At 32.7% G+C, this 22433-nt stretch overlaps 2 long non-coding RNA genes across 4 annotated transcripts in view; one reads left to right on the plus strand and one right to left on the minus strand.

Annotated features, from left to right (window-relative positions):
* The window catches only part of LOC139363376 (uncharacterized), a 321840-nt gene that overhangs the window by 198251 nt on the left and 101156 nt on the right, over positions 1-22433 (plus strand). The window lies entirely within an intron of this gene.
* LOC105479504 (uncharacterized) lies at positions 10693-21909 on the minus strand. 3 transcript variants are annotated; one of them, XR_011623116.1, is made up of 6 exons: positions 21750-21909; positions 20426-20494; positions 14461-14584; positions 13084-13190; positions 11393-11571; positions 10693-10850 (listed from the first exon to the last, which is right to left on the minus strand). It is a non-coding gene; the product is annotated as an uncharacterized lncRNA (long non-coding RNA). The 3 variants fall into 3 exon arrangements; XR_011623115.1 differs by having other exon boundaries at positions 20426-20528; XR_985942.3 differs by lacking the exon at positions 20426-20494 and having other exon boundaries at positions 21750-21906.

The following is a 22433-nucleotide window of genomic DNA, read 5'->3' on the forward strand; positions in this document are numbered from 1 at the left end:
AGGCTATAGCATGTAGTCTAGGTGTGTAGGAGGCTATCCCATTTAGGTTTGTGTAAGTACACTCTGTGATGTTCACACAATAACAAAATTGCCTAATGATACATTTCTCTGAATGTATCCTCATAATTAAGTGACACTTAACTATATCATCCTAAAACTTGCTGAATGTGCTTCCTCCACAAAATCAAGAATTTTTAAGAAGATTAGAATATATTCTTATTCTTTAGCAACGTAAAGATAAAAATATAAAATATGAATTTGAAATTACAATTTTAAAGTGTTTTGCTTTTGCTGCTTTCTCACATTCCAGGGAAAGCTAATTTGCTTCTCTGTGCAGAGATTGACCCATAAGATGAAATATAATTTTCTAACAACTGCATTTTCCAACTAAACAGTAAGAGTGACATTTTATTTCTGTGAATATCAACTCTGAAAGGAGAAAATTCTGCATAATGTATGTGTGTGGTTTTACATATAATTGATTTTTCACTCCATTCTTTTCACTGAGATAATGAACTTTAAAGCACAAATTTTTTTCGACCATATTCAAGCAGATTAATTATCTCAGATAACAATGCATATTTGAAGGAATGTAAAGTAAATGTAAGAAGAGTTTGATTAAACATACCTCTTAAAAATAAAAGTATTTATTTTTCAAAAAGCAATTAAAAGAAGCAATAATATCATAGGGTGACTCTGTTATAAAAAGTACTGTTTTAATAAACAGACAAAAACTAATAGAAGGCGTGAGGAAAGTTACAGCAGGAGTCTTATTAGTTGTATTGGTTCTGTTATAATGAAATTTGCAGAAAAGTTGTCAAGAGCACAAAGGGTAAAAAAGCTGAGAAAGAAATAACTTTAGAGAGAAGTTACTATGGTTTCTGTCAGATGTGACAGTATTTTATTTTAAAAGTGAATACAGAGGAAAATAAATGTAAAGCCACTGTTTTGCCTTGCCAATTTTGTGCAGAGTGCCAACTTTTATGACAAACTAAAAATGTGATCCAGGGTGAAATCTCATAAATGAGATTCTGGAAGGAAGTTTGAATATCACTTGATGCCTGATAGCTAATTAATTAAATTGCAAGTGGTGGAGAGAGAATTTAAAGTTCCCTCAAAACATTAACTTCAAAAGTTTCACAAGAAATTATGTCACAATATCTAAATTAAGCATATCTGCTGAAAACATTTTTATTAGTTATTGGATTTTCATAAATAAATATCTGATATTTCATTCCTGTTCTTAGATTAGAGTTTTATATACTCTCCTTATTCCTGCTTAAGACATTATATCCCATTATTATTTCTTCATTCATTAAAATAACAAGTAAATTCAAAATTGCAAAAAAAAAAATACTTTGGAAGAGACTAATTTAACTCAGATATTAGAAAAAAGTAAACTGGTGAACTTCTCTTTTTTACTTATATGTGTCTATGGTTATATTTCTAAGTTTAAACTTGTTTAATTCATGTTTAGATACAGAAGGATAGTCAAGCTGATTAAAATTTTGAGTCAATAACTTCAAATTTTACTTTTCGTTTAAGCAATTTTAAATGTATTAAATGGTTCAGATGTTGTAAAGCCAGCTGTATCTGTTTTAGAATTTCAGTTTTCCATATTTTGAGTTGCTCATCATCTCGAAGGCTGAGAGTAATTAATCATGATGGTCAATGTCCAAAATTTATCTAATTGGGGCAGAATGTTGCTACATTCAAAGGAGATTTCATTTCTTCTTCAAACTCATAAATGATGATGCAATCTAAATGTTATTTATAATCCTTTTCAAAAAAACAAAATTCGGCAAATGTATCTTAGAATTTCATTTTACGAAAATGGTATTTTATTTATACAAATTCATATGCTTTAGGCAATTAGAATTATATTTTAAATACATTTTAATATAGCTTGGACTATGTACTTTGCTCTGATCATTTCACATTTGTGTGTATAGAATATTAATGTACATTTAGAGTGGTTAAACATATTTTTAAAACTATTTTTGAATACTGGTTCTAAATATGTGGAAGGTAAGAAATATGTATTCTCTATATTTCTTATTCTCTGTATTTCCTAGAGCCTACCATTTTGTCATGTAAATAAATATTGTTTTTAAAAATTTGCTGATGTTGGTAGTTTTTTAACTGTAAGAACTCAGCACATTAAGAATATTAATTATTTGTTATATCTGATGTGAGATATTTCCTCAAGTTTTGATCTGTAAATGTTTATTTTTACTTTTCTTAATACTGAAATGTGTAAAAGGAAATGTATAAAAGGAAAGTACACATCGACCACAATACGACATTTCCAGAGATAGCAAATTTTATTTTATTCTACATTTTCATTTATTCTTTTATGCATACAAACATATATATACACACACACACATACACACATATATATTCAACATAATTTTTCATAGCTTGCCTTTTTCACTCAAAAAAGTGTGGCTATATTTTTGTGTTCATAAATATAAATCTATATCAGTGCTTACAATACAATAAAAAATTTTAATCATATTATTTATGCCAAATGTATTTAATCAAATAATTTTGCTAAATATGTAGGTCATATACTTTCAATTTAATAAGTATAAACTTTTGAATGTATATCTTTGCATTCAATATTTCAATGTTTCATGAAAATACATTCCTAAAATTTGAACTGCTGCATCAAAGGTAATGTCATTAAATTTATTCGACACATATTCAAAAGGAGTACTTCTAAAAGACTGTACAAATTTACATTGTATATAATTCTCAACACCCTCACCCTCAAAAACCTTGTGTATTATAATTTATTTTATTATTTAAAGACATAAGAGAATAAATATCAATTTAATTTTACTTATGTGATTGACAATGAAGTTATGCATTTTTTCATATATGTTTTGTTCACCTGTGTGATTCTTTTAAATTTTTTGTTGATAGCATTCATGTTAATGCAAATTTTAATTGGTATTCAGTTGCATTATATTATTTATTAGAGATCATCATATGGAAGTTTTTCAACATTTTATTATGAAAATTTCAAATGTGCAGTGAAAGCCTGTGTGGTGACCCATGCCTGTAATCTCAGCAATTTGGGAGGCCAAGGCAGGAGGATTGCTTGAGTTCAGGATATCAAGACCAGCCTGGGAAAAATAGTGAGATCCCCGTCTCTCTAAAAAAAAATTAAAAAGCTGGGCATGCTGGGGCACACGTTTAATCCCAGCTACTCAGGAAACTAAGATGGGAGAATAGCTTAATCCTGGGAAATTGAGGCTGCAGTGAGTCATGATTGTGTCACTGCACTCCAGCCTGTGTGACAGAGCAAGACTCTCACTGAAAAAACAAAATGTGCAGTGAAGTTAAAGGTCTTTTACGATGAACATCATTGATCTACCATCTGCATTCTAGCACTAATATTTGTTTAAACTTGTGGCATAAATCAATCCATATTTCCTTCATCCTATCCATACATTATTCTACCTTATTTTTGGATGCAATTTAATATACTTTGCAGGGATCAGTATACTTTCCCTTAAATACCTTATTACTAATATCATTAACTAGAGTTCAAATTTACTGATTTTAACGTAAAATTTACATATAATAAAATGCACAAACCTTAAGTGTACATTCCAAATTTTGACAAATATATACACATGGATAACTCAAACCTTGACATTTTAGTACTCATATGGATAGTTTGTATTTCATGGCTTTACTTTTCCCTTTTCTCTTTTGAACTCTTTAATGTGTTTCCATATGACTTTTTAAATGTAATTAGTAGACTGATTTTCCCTTTTATGTTTTCTGTGTTTTGAGTGCTCCCTAGAATGGCCCATACATCAACATTTTAAAATTACTTATTATTAGTCTTCTGGTATCTAATCCAAGTGTGATCGGAAGCTGAAATAAATTATTCCTGTTTTATAGCAAAGCTGAGAGAAATAATAAATAATTACCAACATTTACTGATAATAAATAATTACCAACATCAACTCCCTCCCATATTTAAAAAAGAGGGGAGAGCAAACACTTTGTTCATGGCTATTAATCAAAACAGAATTAATTCCAACTAAACTATGTAAGAGAAAACTGGAAATCTCCTGGTATTTGTTGAGAGGAGGCTTTGAGGACATAATAAGTCAGTAATCCTATTTTTTCCACTTCTGTTGCTTAAAAAATACAATTTGAAAATAATTCACCTATAAGTACTTCAAAAGAAAAAAAAAAGTCATTCAAATCAAGGAAAAAAATCTAAAACCTGAACAAAGATAAAGTTTGCAGGTGATATTCTGTATGACAATTTTTCAACTTGCTGTTTGAAACAAACAAACAAACAAAAAACATAAGCAGTTTTATTTTTAAATGTGAAAAATCAAGAAAGTACCCCAAACAATCATAACCTGCTAGTATAATTTTATACAACAGGTTATACTCAGAAATTTTTTTGAAAGCACTGAGGGAAATAAAAGGAATAGAAACCTAAAATGTATTTGTCTTATTTAAAAGATTTTTCATAATGCTCATTAAGAAAGCTCTGGGGTTTACAAAAAAACAGGTAATAAAGCTCAAGTTTAAAATGAACAGAAGAGTATTTATTTAAGAACTCTTCAATGTGGTATGTATTATAAAGTGTTTCCAGGTTAACATATTAAACCTCTATTATTTTCATTTCAAAATAGATTGCCTTCTCAGGTAACAGGGAGTTCAAAGAAATATTAATAGATGGAATTATAAAAATATATTTCTATAGAAAAAATGTAAGCAATTTTTGAAGGAAAATTATAGTTTTCATTCACCAAAGTTAGGACCTCATAAACCTCCAGAGATATTATCCCAACTGAGAAATGACCATCATTCACTTCTAAGTCTCATGTCCGGAGTCCTTTACTCTGTGAATCTTTTTTGTTTTTGTATATAGTTGAAATTCACCTCTCTTTCCTTGGTAATCCACTTACCCATTGCCAATTACACTAGGATTCCTGTAGCCCTAAGTTATATGCATGTGTTTATTTGTCTGTCTCTTTCAAATGGGCTGTGAGCCTCTAAAGCAGGAAGTGGTATATCATTCTGTTATTTGAACTTCTGAGTCTTGAATGCCACTTATTCTGTGAATAGATAAGTGACTTAAATACATGAATGGAAAAGATTATTTAGATTATTTGTATCAAATATATCCACATTTCTGGATCTCAGTTACTATCTTACCAAACCTGCTTCAATGCTTACAATCAGTCTCCTACTTTACCTTAGTCATTCTCCTAAATATTTGAGTGGAGCAAAGGCTACTCTGACAGACTGTTAGGACAACGGTAAATTTTTTTTTTTTTTTTTTTTTTTTTTTTTTTTTTTTTGAGACGGAGTCTCACGCTGTTGCCCAGGCTGGAGTGCAGTGGCGCGATCTCGGCTCACTGCAAGCTCCGCCTCCCGGGTTCCCGCCATTCTCCTGCCTCAGCCTCCTGAGTAGCTGGGACTACAGGCGCCTGCCACCGCGCCCGGCTAATTTTTTTTTGTATTTTTAGTAGAGACGGGGTTTCACTGTGGTCTCGATCTCCTGACCTTGTGATCCGCCCGCCTCGGCCTCCCAAAGTGCTGGGATTACAGGCTTGAGCCACCGCGCCCGGCCAGGACAACGGTAAATTAAAACTGTCTTAGGCAAACTTAAAAGTGTGTCACACCATGGAGTTATCACTTCAAAAAGGCTTCCCTGTCTTTTCCCTACAATGGGCCTTCATACATTATTCTGTATCACATCACTTTCATTCAGATCTTTACAACCTGTTCTTCCCCTGTTGACTTATGTGAATAGTTTGCTGCCTGCTTAACCACAAACTGCAAATGTCACAAAAATAGTTTTTGTCTTTCTTATTTAATATATAAAACATGAGCATAAGTACCACAAAGGCCAACATTTAGAATGTTTTTATTTATTCATGTGTTCTTGCTTCCAAGAACAGTGTCTGGCATATTTCAAAGCTCAATAAATATTTCTGGAAATAATGGATAAGTATTTTTCCATAGCATAAGGTGCATGTGGAGAAGACATTTATTGAATTATACATTATTTAATTCATTAATGTTTATATTTATTTAAAAACTTCAACTAATCAAATTTAGTAAAAAAATAAATTTCATGAGCAAAACATGTTTTTATAACTCAACTTGAGCTTGTGTTATACATTTTTACATGCATTACATGTGTTTCTATTATAATCCAATAACTGTAATGGAGAGAGTTCTAAACTATAGTTTCACATTTATAATTTATACTAGTAGACATATTTTGTGTACATTTTGTTGAATCAGTGACTCACTACTTAATTTTAAGTTTTGGAGGAATGGAAAAAATAAAACATTGACAAGATATTTTAAATTGTTGAACTTCCCCAAGAAACATGTAATTATATCCTTAAAAATATCCATTCAATTTGATAACAAAATTATGCATCCACACTGCAGAAGACCCAGACCAATGAGAGATTAGATATCTGGATGTTTTTGTCATGCTTTGTTACATAGGCTGTAACAACAAAGCTATTTTTATTTTCTTCATATCAACATTATAAGTCCACTATGAAAGCAAAATACAACAGATAAATAGATATTTGTGTTTAATTAACCAAAAATTTGAAATTAATTATATGTTTTGATATTTCTATTTAGAAAGTTTAAAAACTGCCACTATTTCCCACACTATTATTATTAAAGTTGACATGTTATTACTTTTAATTGGTCGAGAAAGAAAAATATCTCACACTTGACATTTTCCCACATATTCACTTCTTGAAACAGCTGCAGTTTTACTAATCTGTGTTTCAAGAAAGATTAACAATCAGTTCTATTTTTATTTCATGGAGAAATTCATTTCAAGCTATTATTCCATCTTAGATCTCTAGTATTTGATAGGCTCACAGTGAAAAAGGTTAATATTGTCTCCTGGATAGAATTAGCATCCTTCAGATGCATTGATTGGACCCATTTATTATTATCAGTATTTTGAGATATTCATAAAAATCACTGCAAGAGACAGAATAAACTGTTCTCTTATTGGTGCTGGTATCTGTGGGGGAAAGAAGCATAATTGACTGTAGCCATGGGGATTCAGACAATTGTATGGGGACTGATAAGAGAGATTTATACAAGGTTTCATATTTCTAATCTCATATGGTTTCTTTGTAGATATTATCAGACTTATTGTGTAGCTATTGTTACAGTTTTTTGTTTGTTTGTTTTTTCCCAAATGAAAAGATATGGCTAATGTATGTACCAACGGAATTAAAACTACTCTCAAATTAACCTTAATGTGTTTAATCTTAATGTAGTTAGTCTATGCTTGAAAGGAAAGCACTAATAAACTTTCTTCCATGAAACAATATAAATGTCCCTATATAAGCTACCTAATTTTAAACTGGAGTATTAATCTATGAATTCTGCATTACTTTACTTTAGTATTCTTAATAAACAACTTGTATTTATTTATATATATTTATATATATATATATATATATATATTTATTTATTTATTTATTTTTGAGACGGAGTCTCACTCTGTCCCTCAGGCTCCAGTGCAGTGGCGCGATCTCAGCTCACTGGAAGCGCTGCCTCCTGGGTTCAGGCCATTCTGCTGCCTCAGCCTCAGACTTAGCTGGAACTACAGGCGCCCGCCACCACGCCCACCCGGGTAATTTTTTTTGTATTTTTTGTAGAGATGGGGTGTCACCATGTTAGCCAGGATGGTCTCGATCTCCTAACCTCGTGATCCACTCACCTTGGCCTCCCAAAGTGCTGGGATTACAGGCGTGAGCCACCGCGCCCGGCTTATTTAGATATGTTTTTAATCTATCATTATACATAAGTAATAGTTTTAAAGGAAAATAATAATTCACATATACAAATAGACATGGAAACTGAGTGACATGAGTTGTATTAAAATCCCAGTATCATTGTTTTCTTTGCAAAACAGATAACCTGATGACTTACCTAAAAAAATAGAGAAAGAAATTCCACAGAATTTCTTTCTGCCCATGAAAGTAGATAGTACTACCGATAAAATTGCCACTGTTGTTTTGATTACTATGTGTCCTATATTTATCTTGGTCAAAGTCATATTTTAGAAACAAATTTCATACAACATAATTATATAACTACTAAACATTTTTATGTTTTAATTTTGAAATCAGAGGTACAATTTCAATGCACAATATTTATTCTCCTGACTGGGATTTGGCTTTACCACAAAACACATGTAAATTACCAGGAGCTTGTTTTCATGTACATGAGGGAACAATATGCTTTCATCATTTCATCATTTGCATTTCTGAGTACCTCCCTATGTTATTGTATAGCTTTCTTTTTTTTTTTTTTTTTTTTTTTTTTTTTTTGAGACAGAGTCTCCCTCTGCCGCCCAGGCTGGAGGGCAATGGTAGGATCTCTGCTCACTGCAAGCTCCGCCTCCTGGGTTCACGCCATTCTCCTGCCTCAGCTTCCGGAGTAGCTGGGACTACAGGCGCCCCGCAACGGCGCCCGGCTGATTTTTTGTATTTTTAGTAAAGACGGGATTTCACCGTGTTAGTCAGGATGGTCTCCATCTCCTGACCTTGTAATCCACCCGCCTCGGCCTCCCAAAGTGCTGGGATTACAGGCGTGAACCACCCCGCCCGGCCTATTGTATAGCTTTCATTTACTTGAGAATAAGGATGGAGATGATGTCAGAGATAATACTTAATAGTTGACATTGAATTTAGGATTATATAAGAATATGAGAGTCATCCTTACCCATGAGGTATGTTACATATTATATTGAAGGAATAACAATGAGGAGAAAACTCTTGCCCATAGTCCAGGAGTCTGGGATGAGGTTCTTCTTGAAGGTTTACTTGAACGACTAGGGGCTCAGCTATAATTACTTAGTAATGCAACAGGTCAGGGAGAAAAGGCCCTATGTTGTAGCCTTTTGAAACCACCCTTGGTTCCAGAGATAAACAGGATTCAGAATTTACCAAGAGGCTGATGGGAGCACTGTATGGAGTCAGAGGTCTTTGCACAAAGAGTTAGGAATCACTACCTCCTATCCCCCAGATGAAGAAAAATGAAATTATAGCGAGACTTCGTAAGTGACAGGTGCAGTGGAAGCTGAGATGAAGCTTCCACTTGATCAAGATCACTTGATCACATGATCACTTTTACATTCTTTCTAAGCTGAGAGACTCACTTGATACAGAATCAGCAGTGATCACTAGCAGATGTCAACAGCACATAACCAATTCTATGTCAACAGCACATAACAAATTCGTTGGAAACCATAGAAGTCTGAGGACATAGCACTGAAGGTCTTTATTTACCATGAAACCTTATAAAATAAGTTCCATTTATCCCCCCAACCCCTTCCCTATGAATAGGCACTATCTTAAAGAGACAAAAACTGAGAAGGAAAGGTGTCTGAGAGACTAAACATTTTTACCCAGAAGACACTGAAAACCTACATTGGACTACATTTTCATCCGAATAAACATTTCATATTTTTTAATGCTAAAAAAAATGGGTAGGATCCTCTAAATTTAATAGAAACAAAAAAAAAATATTTTTCTGAACATCTAGTAATAAGAGCTGTTTTTTTAAACCTGCTATAAACAAGAGAGTTTGAATCATTAAATTCACAAAGATGGATCAAGGACCAGGGACATCTACAAGTCAGTGAAGTAAGAGACAAAGATAATACAAAGTCTTGAAACTGACGGTTGGGATAGCAAGATGAAGAACATAACCTCTGTGAATCTTCTAGATCAGCCAATAGAGGTAAATGTGGGCCCACACTCACATAAAAATAAACAAGCAAAGGAAGAAATCCTCTGCGTCCATGTCTTCCCAAATGGAGAGTCCAAAAGAGATATACAGTTTACCCTTGAACAACATGGTTTGAACTGGGCAGATCTATTTATATGCAGATTCTTTTCAATAATTACAGTAGGTCATTATTATTGCTGGATTCCTCATTCATATTCATCTGCCAAAAGCAGATAGAAAAATAGTATTTGTGGGAAGCTAAATCTGCATATACGGAGGGCCAACATTTTGTATCCATGATTTCCATAAAGCTGACTGCGGAACTTGAGTATGCATGGATTTTGGTATTTGTGGTCAGTCCTTAACCTAATCCCCTAAGGATACTGAGGGATGATTGTATAAATATAGATATATAAATATAGATATAGATATATACACCACACAGCTGTTCTAAGTGATGCATATATTAACACATTCAATTTAATTGATAACCTTAACACACACTATTACTACTCCCTTTGATGACAGTTGTGGAAAATAAGGCAAAAAGGGTAAATGATGCATTCAAGGATAGAGTTAGTAAGTGACAGAGCGAAAATTTGAACCTAGATAGTTTGGCTCCAGCTACTGTGTCCTAACTGCCATAATACTATTTCTCTTGCTCCAGATTTTGGTCAATGGACATTGTACTGGAAAGCCTATAGTTTACTCAATTATGGAACAAAAACTAGGATGTAATTTCCACAAAGGAGCTCTAAGAAACAGCTGAGATATAATTTAAAATTTCTCTGAAATAAAGTATGTTGGCAAATGGAGTAAACAAGATATATGTGAATTATGTTTTTGATGAGTTATTCAGATCAGTCTGCTTCATGTAGGCAACACATCAATGCAGATATTGTGTGATTACTTGGTTCATACACTTTATTTGATTGACTGTAATCCAGGTGATGCTGGATAGTATAAATATTGGTTAAAATCATTGAATTATATCTTCAAGAAGCAGTCTAAAGTTCTTATCTCTGTGTGTGCCCTTTGAAAATCCAAAACTCATTGAAAATAGTATATCAGTTTTCCTGATAAAAGAGAAAGAAAGAAGGGATTACTAAATACCTGGAGAGAAAAGAATTTTTGTTTTTTCTTTTTTTTTGGGGGGGGGTGGGTGGGTGGGGAGGAGGATCTTCTCAATAGCAGGAATCTATTACTACTACCCTGTGGTAGAAAAATTTGTAAATTTAGCAATGAGGACTTAAAAATAGAGTGTTTTTTATTTGTTTGTTTGTTTTGTTTTTGTTTTTGTTTTTGTTTTGACAAGGTTTCATTCTGTTGCCAGGTTTAGAGTACAGTGGCCAGATCACAGCTCACTGAAGCCTTGAATTCCCAGGGTCAAGCGTTCCTCCCACCTCAACTTCCTGAGTAGCTGGGACTACAGGTGCATGCCACCATGTCCAGTTAACTTTTTTATTTCAGTTGATACAGGGTTTTCCCATGTTGCCCACACTGGTCTCGAACTACTGAGCTCAAGTGATCTGCCTGCCTTGACCTCCCAAAGTATTGTGATTACAGGTGTGAACCACTGCGCTTTGCCATTTTTGCCAGTCTATGATGATTTCAGTACCTTCCATCTGAATAGAAGCTGCACAGATGCCAGCTTTCAAGGAACCTAAATAAGGTCTTGGATAATGTTGATATTCTCCGCAATCATGACAGATTATTCTTGAGTGGAGGGTCCTTCCTTTGATCCTGTGTGCTGTTACACAAGCCTCCAGATTTCTGAAGTGACCTTGGATTGAGATGCTGGTGGAAAGATGAAGAGAAATAAATCATTATTTGATGCAAGACTACAATTGAAAATACTATATGCATATAGCTAATACTTTCAAACTTACAGTTTGGGGGTATCTATCCATTCATTCATCAGTAATTTCTTAGCAAAAGCCTGCAATGTCAGTACTGTACTTAGTACTGGGAATACACTGAGAGTGGCTAAAGGTGGTTCCTGCTTTCTTGTAGCTTACTGTGAACTCTTTGAATTATGATATTTAAGAGTGTTCCTCATTTATTGTTCCATGGAACATTACTCTGGGCAAGGCTAATTGTTTAGCCTTCACAAAAATTCTCAATGCTCAAATGAAGGTAGGAAATGCTGTTTCTTGGCTCACTCTTAGAGATTAATCGTGCATATCAGTAATTTAAAGCACAGGAGAGCCCTACAATTAACAAGACTCTCTAACCAGCATTTTTTTCTCAAATGTATTTGAGCATGAATCATTTTTTAAAATATTATAACTGCTTATATATTATTAGGTAAAATACCAGTTTGGGATGAAATGGTCTCTAATATAATGTTCATATGCATTACTATGTTTTGAACTTCTGATCCTTTGTGAATCTGTATCAAATTTGAGTTACTTCAGTTTTCTGGCTTCTGTCTTTGTTGAAAGCAGAGGTGCATCATTCTAATGATGTTCTTGAAGGACTATCATTTCCCTAATTAATGACTTTGTTCTATTAGAACTGCTGAAACAAAAATCTTATCATCCCATTAAATAGTTAGAATAAGATATTAACAATGCTTTTTCATCCATATCAATTTTAAATGCTTTGTTATCCAAACCAATTTTTATAATTGTAATGAATATTTCTAGTTTTATAAATAAAAAGTTTGAAAATGATGTACCATTCCTTATTTTTTATGGAAAACCTACTGACATATTTGGCATTAATAAGGAGAATTATCAAGCACCTTTATTTAAAAAAAAAAAAAATTCTTCCTACATTTAACCTAGAATATGCTGTGGAGAGTTGTTCTGTGTGAGAAGCATCCCTGTACATGAAAACATGTAATTCATAGTGCCTGCTACTGTCTTTCATTTCAGGATTCATATTGCTCACATTTTTGTTATCTGTACATATGGTGCATTTACATAAAAATCACATCTTTCCCAATATTCAGTAATGTAGGCTTTTGTTTTTATTTGGTTCTATCTGCATACATTTCTGATTGAAGTTTATGTGAGGATTCGAAAATGGATTTTACGTATACGACATAAACAAAATATAAATTATTAGTTATCTATTGCTGCATAAAAGTGTATCCCCAAATGAAGTGCCTTAACAAAAATCTTATCTCACAATTGTGAATGTAGTTCAGTTGTGCTCCTCTGGCTCAAGGTCTCTAAAGAGGCTGAAGTGAATCAGCTGGCCACAGTGATCTTAAAGCTGAAGTGGGAGACAATCCACCTCCAAACTTGTCAAAGGGACTGACAGCAGGCCTCAAAAGACACTCTTTCACACTCACTCACTCACCTATAGGCAGGCCTCAGAATTTTACTGGCTGTTGACGAGAGATATCAGTTCCTCTTCAGATGGACCGCTCTCCTCACAGGGCTGCTCACAATTGACTGCTTTTTCCACTGAGATAGGGGGTTGGAGAGAGAAATAGCAACACTCAGAGCTCAAGGCTAAAGATACTTTATTTTTATACCTTAATCTCAAAAGTGATATCCCATTATTTCTGATATTTTCCATTCATTAAAAACAAGTCTTTAAATCCAACCCAGACTCAACAGTAGGAATACCAAGAGGCAGAGATCGTTGGCCGCCACCTTAGAAGCTGCCTACCACACCTATATTCTGTATTTGGTGAAAAGACAGTAATGTTGCAATTCTGGATGTTTTCTCCCTTACATTTCCCAAAGAGATAAACTGTTATTTAACTAAACTGATATTTTTTTAAGAATATCAGGCTAAGAGATATTAAATAAGACAGACACAAACATATATATATGTGTGTGTGTGTGTATATATATATACACACACATATATATAGCAGCTCTAAATACTGTACAAATTCAATTCCATTCAATTAAATAAATAATAGTTTACTACTGTTTGAGAAAACTATTATTAAATCCTGTACAAGATACAAAATGAAAAAGAAAAAGGCCATTGTTTTAACTATGGGGTTTAGTTCAGGCTCATCTGCTTATTGATTGGGTGACTGAAACAAGTTGCTTACAACAATAAATGTTCTCATCTCACAGGGATATTGTGAGGTGAAAATGAAATAAAGCATATACAACCATGTAACTATGTAAAGTTCTTAGCATTATGCCTAGTACATGGTAATCACACAGTAAATAATAATACAAACGATCATAATGATAATAGTAAGGTAAGCAATTACTTAACACTTGCCAGAGCTGTTCTAATTGTTATATGACTATTAACTCATTATTTTGTTATTATTAGTCAAGCACCATGCTGCTCTGGGGTTGTATCATGTCCATGCTACCTAATAGCTGACTGATTTTTAGTCAAGTTATTTCACCTTCTCTATGCTCCAAGTTCCTTGTTTGTGAAATGAAGATAGTAATAGTGCTGTAGACTTAGTATTGGAAAAGTTTTTTGGAACACTACCTGGTACATTCTAAGTGTTTATTAATTTTTAATGCAAAATATTATTGTATTATAATTAGAAAGTAAAATAATTACAATATCTGACAGAAACAGTTTCCAAAGAGAAGGACAAAATATAATTAGAGTACTAATGACCTCTTTGTAATGTATATGTATGGGGAGAATCAAGAATTAGTATCATGGGAAATACATGAAATTTGCTATGGAAGAGTATGTAGAAAAATGGGATTTTAAAAATAGACTTTATTTATTTAGGTTTCTTACCTCTTAAGAGTAGTTTCCAATAGCATATGCTTATGAGAAACACCTTGAAACTTTTCAAACTCTAAACATTTTGGTACCATCCAATTATAACTTAAATGTTCTGAGGTGTGCTGTCAGCTTTCACCTGAAGTGTCAGAAAGAAGAAAAACAGAGAAGTAATAAAATATTATGGAGAAGCAAAAGGTCTTGATTTGATCTTCTATTATGAATAATATTTTGTTTCTGAAGAATATGGATTTTTTTTCCATTTATGTTTAACAAATATCCTATACTACTCAACTATGTAAAGATAACTGAATAGGAGTTTGTTTAAAAGACAGTTTTTGGAAAAATAGAAGACATTTATGTCTAGAAATGTTACCTAAGTATTTCTTAATAAGGTACATCTTTAATGGTTACGCATCAGAGACCAAAAACAAACAAAGGATTTACTGGACTGTATGTTAGAATAATTTATGCTCTTTCCTAGCCGACTTAGGGGTGATGTTGAATTATTAGTGATTTATTTGCATATTATCTTCAACATTGACTCCTATTGCTGGAGTTACTGGAAACAGGAGGCAGAATTAAAGATGATTCTCATGCTGTTGTCCATAATGTTGTGCTATGTGGTAGAGAAGGATGCTACCTGCAGGAATCATAGAAGGATAAAGCCAATGTTAAGTTTCATTACTTTTAATTATAAACCTGTCGTACTGCTCAGTGGCATTAGGAAAGGGAGTTTAATAAAACCAACCATTCTTCTTAGTTTTATTTCTCCTGCTTCCACAGATACATTTTAAGGATCTGTGTTTAATGCAGTGAAGTCATGGTGCATCATGGTAGGGCCTCAAGCATTTGAGTTAAGCTCATTTTTTAGAAATGGATACCTAGGTATGACTATTGTTTCCTCATGTCTAAATGAGAATAGTAGCATTTACCCCTCTGGGTAGTTGTGAGGGTTACATAAGATAGCATATGTCAATCACTTATCTTATACCTGCTCATGATAAATGTTAGCTGTGAGTTTTGTTGTTATTATCTGCATCCTGTATTTCACTTATTTATTTATTTAAACTAAATAAAATGCAATAAAGTAGGAAACTTTGAAATATAGCAACAAAATATCTGTTTTGTAAAAGTTACCAGATGTTAAATATTAAAACTTGAATTCAATGCATAACTTGTAAATATCTAACATACATAAAATTCAGTTATATACTATAATTTGGCAATTTCTAACTTAACTAAATCCAAAATTAATCAAATTAAGTTGCCTTTTATGCTGAATGCTGTTAGAATAATTGATAGTGCCTTTTTTAAAGTTATGAAAATGTTCATCTTTTAGAAAACTTTAATTCACAAAAGTGAAAGCTATAGAATAGCAGTGTGTTTTGAAAAAATGATCAAAATTAGCTAATACTAAGATGAACATACAAATTGGTACAATGATGCTAAGGATGATTAGCCTAGAAATACCACTTTAAAAATATTTGATTATGAGGTACTGCAGTTATCCATCACATGCTTTTGTGTATCTATTACGTTCTCATCATAGCACTGTGCTTTCCTGTGACAAGATATGTTGGAGACAATGACACATGGTGCTTGTTTTTAGATAGCATATGGCTTAATGGTGGATACAGAAATGCCTTATTAAATATAAAATAATACTTTAACTTTCAATTTTTTTAAGAATGAAAAGAGTTAAGAATGCAAATTATGAGAGAGTATTTAAGTCCAGGACCCAACTCAGATGGGATACAAAGAGATTTTCCAATGCAAAGTCATGTCAGTCGATAGCTGAAAAATCGGTAGTACATAACCAGGCAAAAATCAGGGGAAGGATTATTCCAGACAGACAGAATGGTGATCTGCATATAATGTGTGGGTGAATATAACAAAAGAAGTTAAATTAGTAAATTCAGAAGAAATTTTTGCATTTTTGGAGCTTAAAAAAGTGAGTCAAAGATTTAGTCTAAAAAGGCAAGAAAATGAAACAAGAACTAGAAAGAGAAAGAAAAAAGATAATATCTAGGACTATGAAATGGGTTGTTTTCTTTTAAATGTATTGTGTTTACTGTAATTCCGGGGACTTTTCCAATATGTTCCTCACATTATGGAAAGGCATTATGAGAAACACACACAGGCATACACATACACACACACACACACACACAGAGATTAAGTATCTAGTAAGTGGCTACTTAGGAGGCTGAGATGGGAGGATTGATTGAGATGGAGGGGTCAGGGCTGCAATAAGCTGTGATGGCACCACTGTATTCTAGCCTGGGTGACAGAGTGAGACCCTGTCTCAAAACAAACAAACAAACCACTGTAAAATATCATCTCACCTCACCTGCAATGGCTATTATCAAAAGACAAAAATTAACAAATGTTGGAGAGGCCGTGTGGCGAGAAGGGGATCCTTAACACACTGTTGGTGGGAATGTAAATTAGTGCAGCCATTATGGAAAAAAAGTATGGAGATCCCTCAAATAATTAAAAATTGAACTTTAATATGATACAGCAATCCCAGTACTGGGTATATATTCACAGGAAATGAAATAAATATGATGAAGAAATATCTGAACTCTAATATTTATTGTAGCTCTATTCACAATAGCCAAGTTATGGAATCTAAGTGTCCATCAACTGAAGAATAGGTAAAAAAAAAAATGTGGTATATTTACCCAATGTAATATTATTCAGCCATAAAAAATAATAATAATAATAATAAAATAAAATTCTGTGTTTTGAGGAAACACGAAATTGCCTGAAGGACAATATGTTAAGTGAAACAAGCCAGGCACAGAAAGACAAATACCACATGATCTCATAAGTGGAATCTTAAAAAGTTGATCTCCTAGAATTAAAGAGTAGAATAGCTGCTAGCAGAGGCCTAAAGGGATTTGGAAGTGGAGGAATAAGAAGAGGTTGTCCAGTGGCTACAAAGTTACAATGAGATAGCAAGAATAATGTTTAGTGTTCTGTTGTACAGTTAGGTGACTTTAGTTAACAATAATATATTGTATATTTTTAAATAGGTAGAAAAGAAAATTTAGAATGTTTGACCATAAAGAAATGTTAAATGTTTGAGGTTATAGATATGCGAATTACCCTAATCATTACATATTTTATACTTGTATTGAAACATCACACTGTATCCCGTAAATATGTATAAATATTATGTGTCAGTTAAAAATTTAAAAAGGAAAAATTTTGTGTTAATATGTTTATGTGTATTGTAGGCAGCAGGATATTCTGCTTCAGGTTGATGGAGGCTCTACTATCTGTAGCACATTGTTTCATTGGTTACTGTGGTAGTGGAAGAAATAACTAGAAGATTCCATGCTACCTCTTCCTTGCTTTTGCCTAGAATTGACATTCATCTTGCTACATATTCAGAATCATTTTACAATTGCACTTAATAGTAAAGTGGAATTGTGGGAAAACACATAGAATTGTATTAAGCACTAAGGTCTCTACTATGATGCTATAATCCTTTCTTTCTTTCTTATATGTTTTAAAAATATCCAACATGTTCATTTTGCCAATGGTTTTGCTTTCAGCATATGATTTTTTTAATTATAAAGATATATTTAACGATTGTAAACATTATAAAGACATATTTAACAATTACGGAAATAATTGATTTCAGAAGTAACACATATTAATAAACATTGAGACAAAGTTAAAACATAGGCCATTATTACCCCCCAAAACCTTTAACATTTATTTCTAATACATTAGAAAATTGAAATGTTGGCTAATGGTAAAATGCTACATTTATATAAAGTATTTTTTCTTAGTTTTGAATTATTAGAAATATTCATATGTACTTTTAAGATATAATTTAATTTTTTAAGCATACAATCTAGTTTGGTTTTCTAGGCATTCTAGAATGTAGCCAATTTCTTTTAAAAAAAAATAATGATCTGGGCCTTCAATACAGCGATAAGTCCAATTGCAGTTTATATATTGGCTGTTTGAAAACTTTTGCTACATAAGAGTATAAGCAGAATTCAAGACAAGAATCAACCATTTCTACCTAGAGAGTGAGTGTGTGTACAAGTGTGTGCACTTAAGTGTGTGTGAGTATAATCATTAAAAGAAGAGAGTATTTAAAATAGATATTGAAATAGAAGTAAAATTTCAACTGGAGGTAAAGAAGAAAGAGATAATTGCAGACTGATGAAACAGGCTGAAGTAGGGCACTGAATAAGGATAGTCAAAGAGCCACATGAGAGGAATTAAAAGCAGTGTACTCTGGCCAGAATGCAACATGGAGAGTGCCTGGTGCTTTCAAGGGTTGGTTGGAAGTAGAGTACAACGTGTGTACAATGCTCTGCTTAGGGTCTTGGGATCAGAGAAAAATAGTTTCCACTCAGGGATAGTGACTGTAAGCAAATCCTGGTAGGAAGTCATAGGGCATGAGGAACACACCATTATTCCTTTTGGAAGTTAAGAGGTTACTAGAAATTTGAGTGGTGTGATACAGGAGAAAATAAACTTAAACAGGAGGCGAAAAAATGGAAGTAGAAACTTTTAAAAAATGATGACTATTATATAATAGTATCATTTGGTTTAAAAAGTTAATTTAGAGGTTTCAAAAATATAAAAGTCATTGATTTGCCTCTAAGATCATATATGTTTATTTCACTTTTTAAAAAGAAGGCCTGATGTATATATCCTATTAATATATCAAAACTATCAAAATTATATATGATCCCTCTTGAATACATTGGCATGCCTTCTGCAGAATGTTAGTTTAAGGGTTATAGAATCCTGCAAGAGACACATAATTATGATAAATACCATTTCATTTATTTTTGTACAAATGTGTCAATGTAGCTCTCTGAAAGGCTTCTTGGAGGAGCCCTTCCCTTTGCCAAAAATATAGGAGTGATCTTTCTTTGAGAAAGTCTCATTATTTTCCTGTGAGTAGGTATTTTTAAGTAAAATTCTGTGTCTAGTAATATTATATTTTTAATACAGAGGAACAATATGGGCAGGGGGAAGGTTTAGAAATAGCTTAAAAGAGATCAGTGAAGGAAACAGACAGGTAAGTGTAACTGATGCCAATTCGCTAAGACCTCAGAGGCATAAAACTGCTTCTGCCATCTCCACAGTCTTAAGAGGCTCAGCAGATACTCTCCCTGTCACATGACAGACCCACATCTGGAGATACCTCAAAGGATAAAGTGGCATCTCTTTCTTTATGTTAGCCTGTTAGATTTTGTATTAATGGTATTTGGCACAATAAGAATAATGATGTGTGGGAGGAAAAAAAATCAGTAAAAATGTTAAATGAAGTGGATAGAGGTTTATGGTATAGAGAAAAAGAAAATAAGCATAAAAATATGTGGCAAGAGAATTTATTCAGTCATGGCATGTGATACACAGCAGGAAATTTCATTATCTAATTTCATACTCTTAATTCCCTTTGGATCAAGGATTTCAGAATTTAATCATTGTCACAAAATTATTCTTCTAAACATCTTTCTAATAGTAAATCTTAACACTATTTTCTCAATCTTTTCTAAGGGGAAAAGTAAACAACCAGCTGGGTACCACTCTCTGAATGATGTATTGTTCAAACTTAAGATAATTATTATTACTCTGCCATCTTTAACTTTGATAATAAAAGCTGAGTAATTTCAAATCTTGGAGCTTCATCCACATGTTTTAATTTATAAAACTACAACTATAAGAAGTTGTTTATGTCTCACACAAACTTATGCTTACAGTGAACTTTTAAAAATATTATTGCATATGAAAGTGTAATATCATATGCTGTTTTATTTTTGAATGAAGATTTACAGTTCATCTTTTTATGTTTTCTTTTTAACTCTTAATTCCAAATACTGTTGTCTCAATAGAGAGGGATTTATGTTGGCCTTTTATATTAGTCCATTCTGACACTGCTAATAAAGAAATATCTGAGACTGAGTATTTATCAAGGAAAGAGGTTTAATTGACTCACAGATCTGCAGGGCTGAAGAGGTCTCAGGAAATTTACAGTCACGGCAGAAGGGGAAGCAATCACCTCTTTCTTCACATGGCGGCAGGAAGGAGAAAAATGAGAGCTGAGGGAAGGGGGAAGCCCCTTAAAAAACTATCAGATCTCATGAGAACTTTCTCACTATCATGAGAATAGCATGGGGGACATGGCCCCCATGATTCAATTATCTCCCCTGGGGTCCCTCCCATGACACCTGGGGATTATGGGAACTACAATTGAAGATGAGATTTGGGTGGGGACACAACTGAACCATGTCACCTTTTAACACCATCACATTAAAAACTTTGTTAGTACTCTTCAGCTATATTCAATAAGTAGTAAGTTGAGCTGAAGGATTATAAAACCAATGATGATAATAGTGTTATACATGGCAGCAAGGATTGTACTATAATCTAAACAGCTAGCTGTTTAGAATAGTTTGATGATGAGTCTTATCAAATGTTGCTTAGAGAATCATCCTCTCAATGGTAGCCTAAAATGTGGAACATTTAATGCATAGACTTTAAGATATTTTATACTTGAACACTCAGATTTTAATAATCTTTGTCTTCTAAACTTTTGAAATAAAATAAAAACATGTATTTTGAATTAAGAGCTCCAGAACTTGAATTTTAAAAGATGTTTGACATCTAAGAGAAAACATCATACTGAAATTACTAAGGCATTTTAGTGAAAAGAAAAAATACATCTAGTTAAAGATAAACTGTCTATCGTAGAAATTATAGTGGTCCTAGATTTAGACTTGCCTACAATAGAATTGGACAGGGAATGTACACACTACTACTCAATATATCAATGGGTTTATCTTTTACTTTAAAAAATTTCTTTATTCCCTCTAATAACAAATATTTTCCTATCAAAATTTTATTTCCTTTACTTTTTAAGTGCAATTCTTATGCTGTGGTGGGAATGAACACACTTCTTTATACATTTCATTCTTAAGTTGTTTCAACCTAATTGTCAGTTTAAAAAGTATGTTGCTACTCAAATGTTCCACAGTTCTGACAAATCAGTTTTGCCTCTAATGAAGAACTTGACAAGAAACAAATGCAGGTATGTTCTACGTTTAAAAGTGCTGTCCTAATTCCACAATGACTACATCCCTTAAGATAAGATACCCTTAATCTCCAGCATCTCAATAGTTGCCTCTTTTGGTTATAAAATTATTCATAGAATTTAATTACCTAAATTTCAATTTTAGTTTTTAATTCTTGTTTTAAATTAATTTAACAAGAAATCAGTGTAACAGCAGTGCATATTACCATGTTAATTTGAAATTATCTACCTTTGTTGTTGTTCTATAAATCCCTCTGTTCAGTTAAAAACCTCTTCTGAAATTCTCTATGTATATAGTTACAAGATAAACTACTTTGATTAAAGTAAAATGAAGAAATTACATCCAACAAAACAGCCTCTCCCCCAACCTCTCCTAATGCAGACATTCCTGAAACCATAAAGAAACTCTAGAATTCCCTAAAATAGAACCTGAAACCACCAAATAATGGAGTGGCCACATAACACGGAATGTTAAATTAAATATTGATTTTCCTCCTTGTATGAATAGCTGGGTGCACAAGCAATTGCTGTTTTTGCCTTTAAAAGTAATGGTAAAAGCCACAATTACTTTTGCAACAACCTAATAATAAAATATTTTAGTAACAGGCAAATTCAAATTGAGTAGTTATTAAACCTTTTAGTATTTTTTTTTCTATAAGTGAAGCTTTCATTTTAGCTCTTAAAACAATAACTGTAAGGCTTTCATATAGTTTTATTAAAATCTTCTATTAATAAGTCTTTTCTAGGTAAAACTCATTCTTCATTGAAATATAATATACAGTCACATAAATGTAGTCTCATATGCCAGACAATCTTAATATTTGGAAAAGATGTTTAAAATTGTCTTCTTATTATGACAAAGCATGTTATAGTATTTCTGCTTCAAAGAGTACAGTAAAAATTGTTATTGAAA

This window comes from Macaca nemestrina, chromosome 5 (assembly GCF_043159975.1).
Source record: "Macaca nemestrina isolate mMacNem1 chromosome 5, mMacNem.hap1, whole genome shotgun sequence".
Classification (NCBI taxonomy): domain Eukaryota; kingdom Metazoa; phylum Chordata; class Mammalia; order Primates; family Cercopithecidae; genus Macaca; species Macaca nemestrina.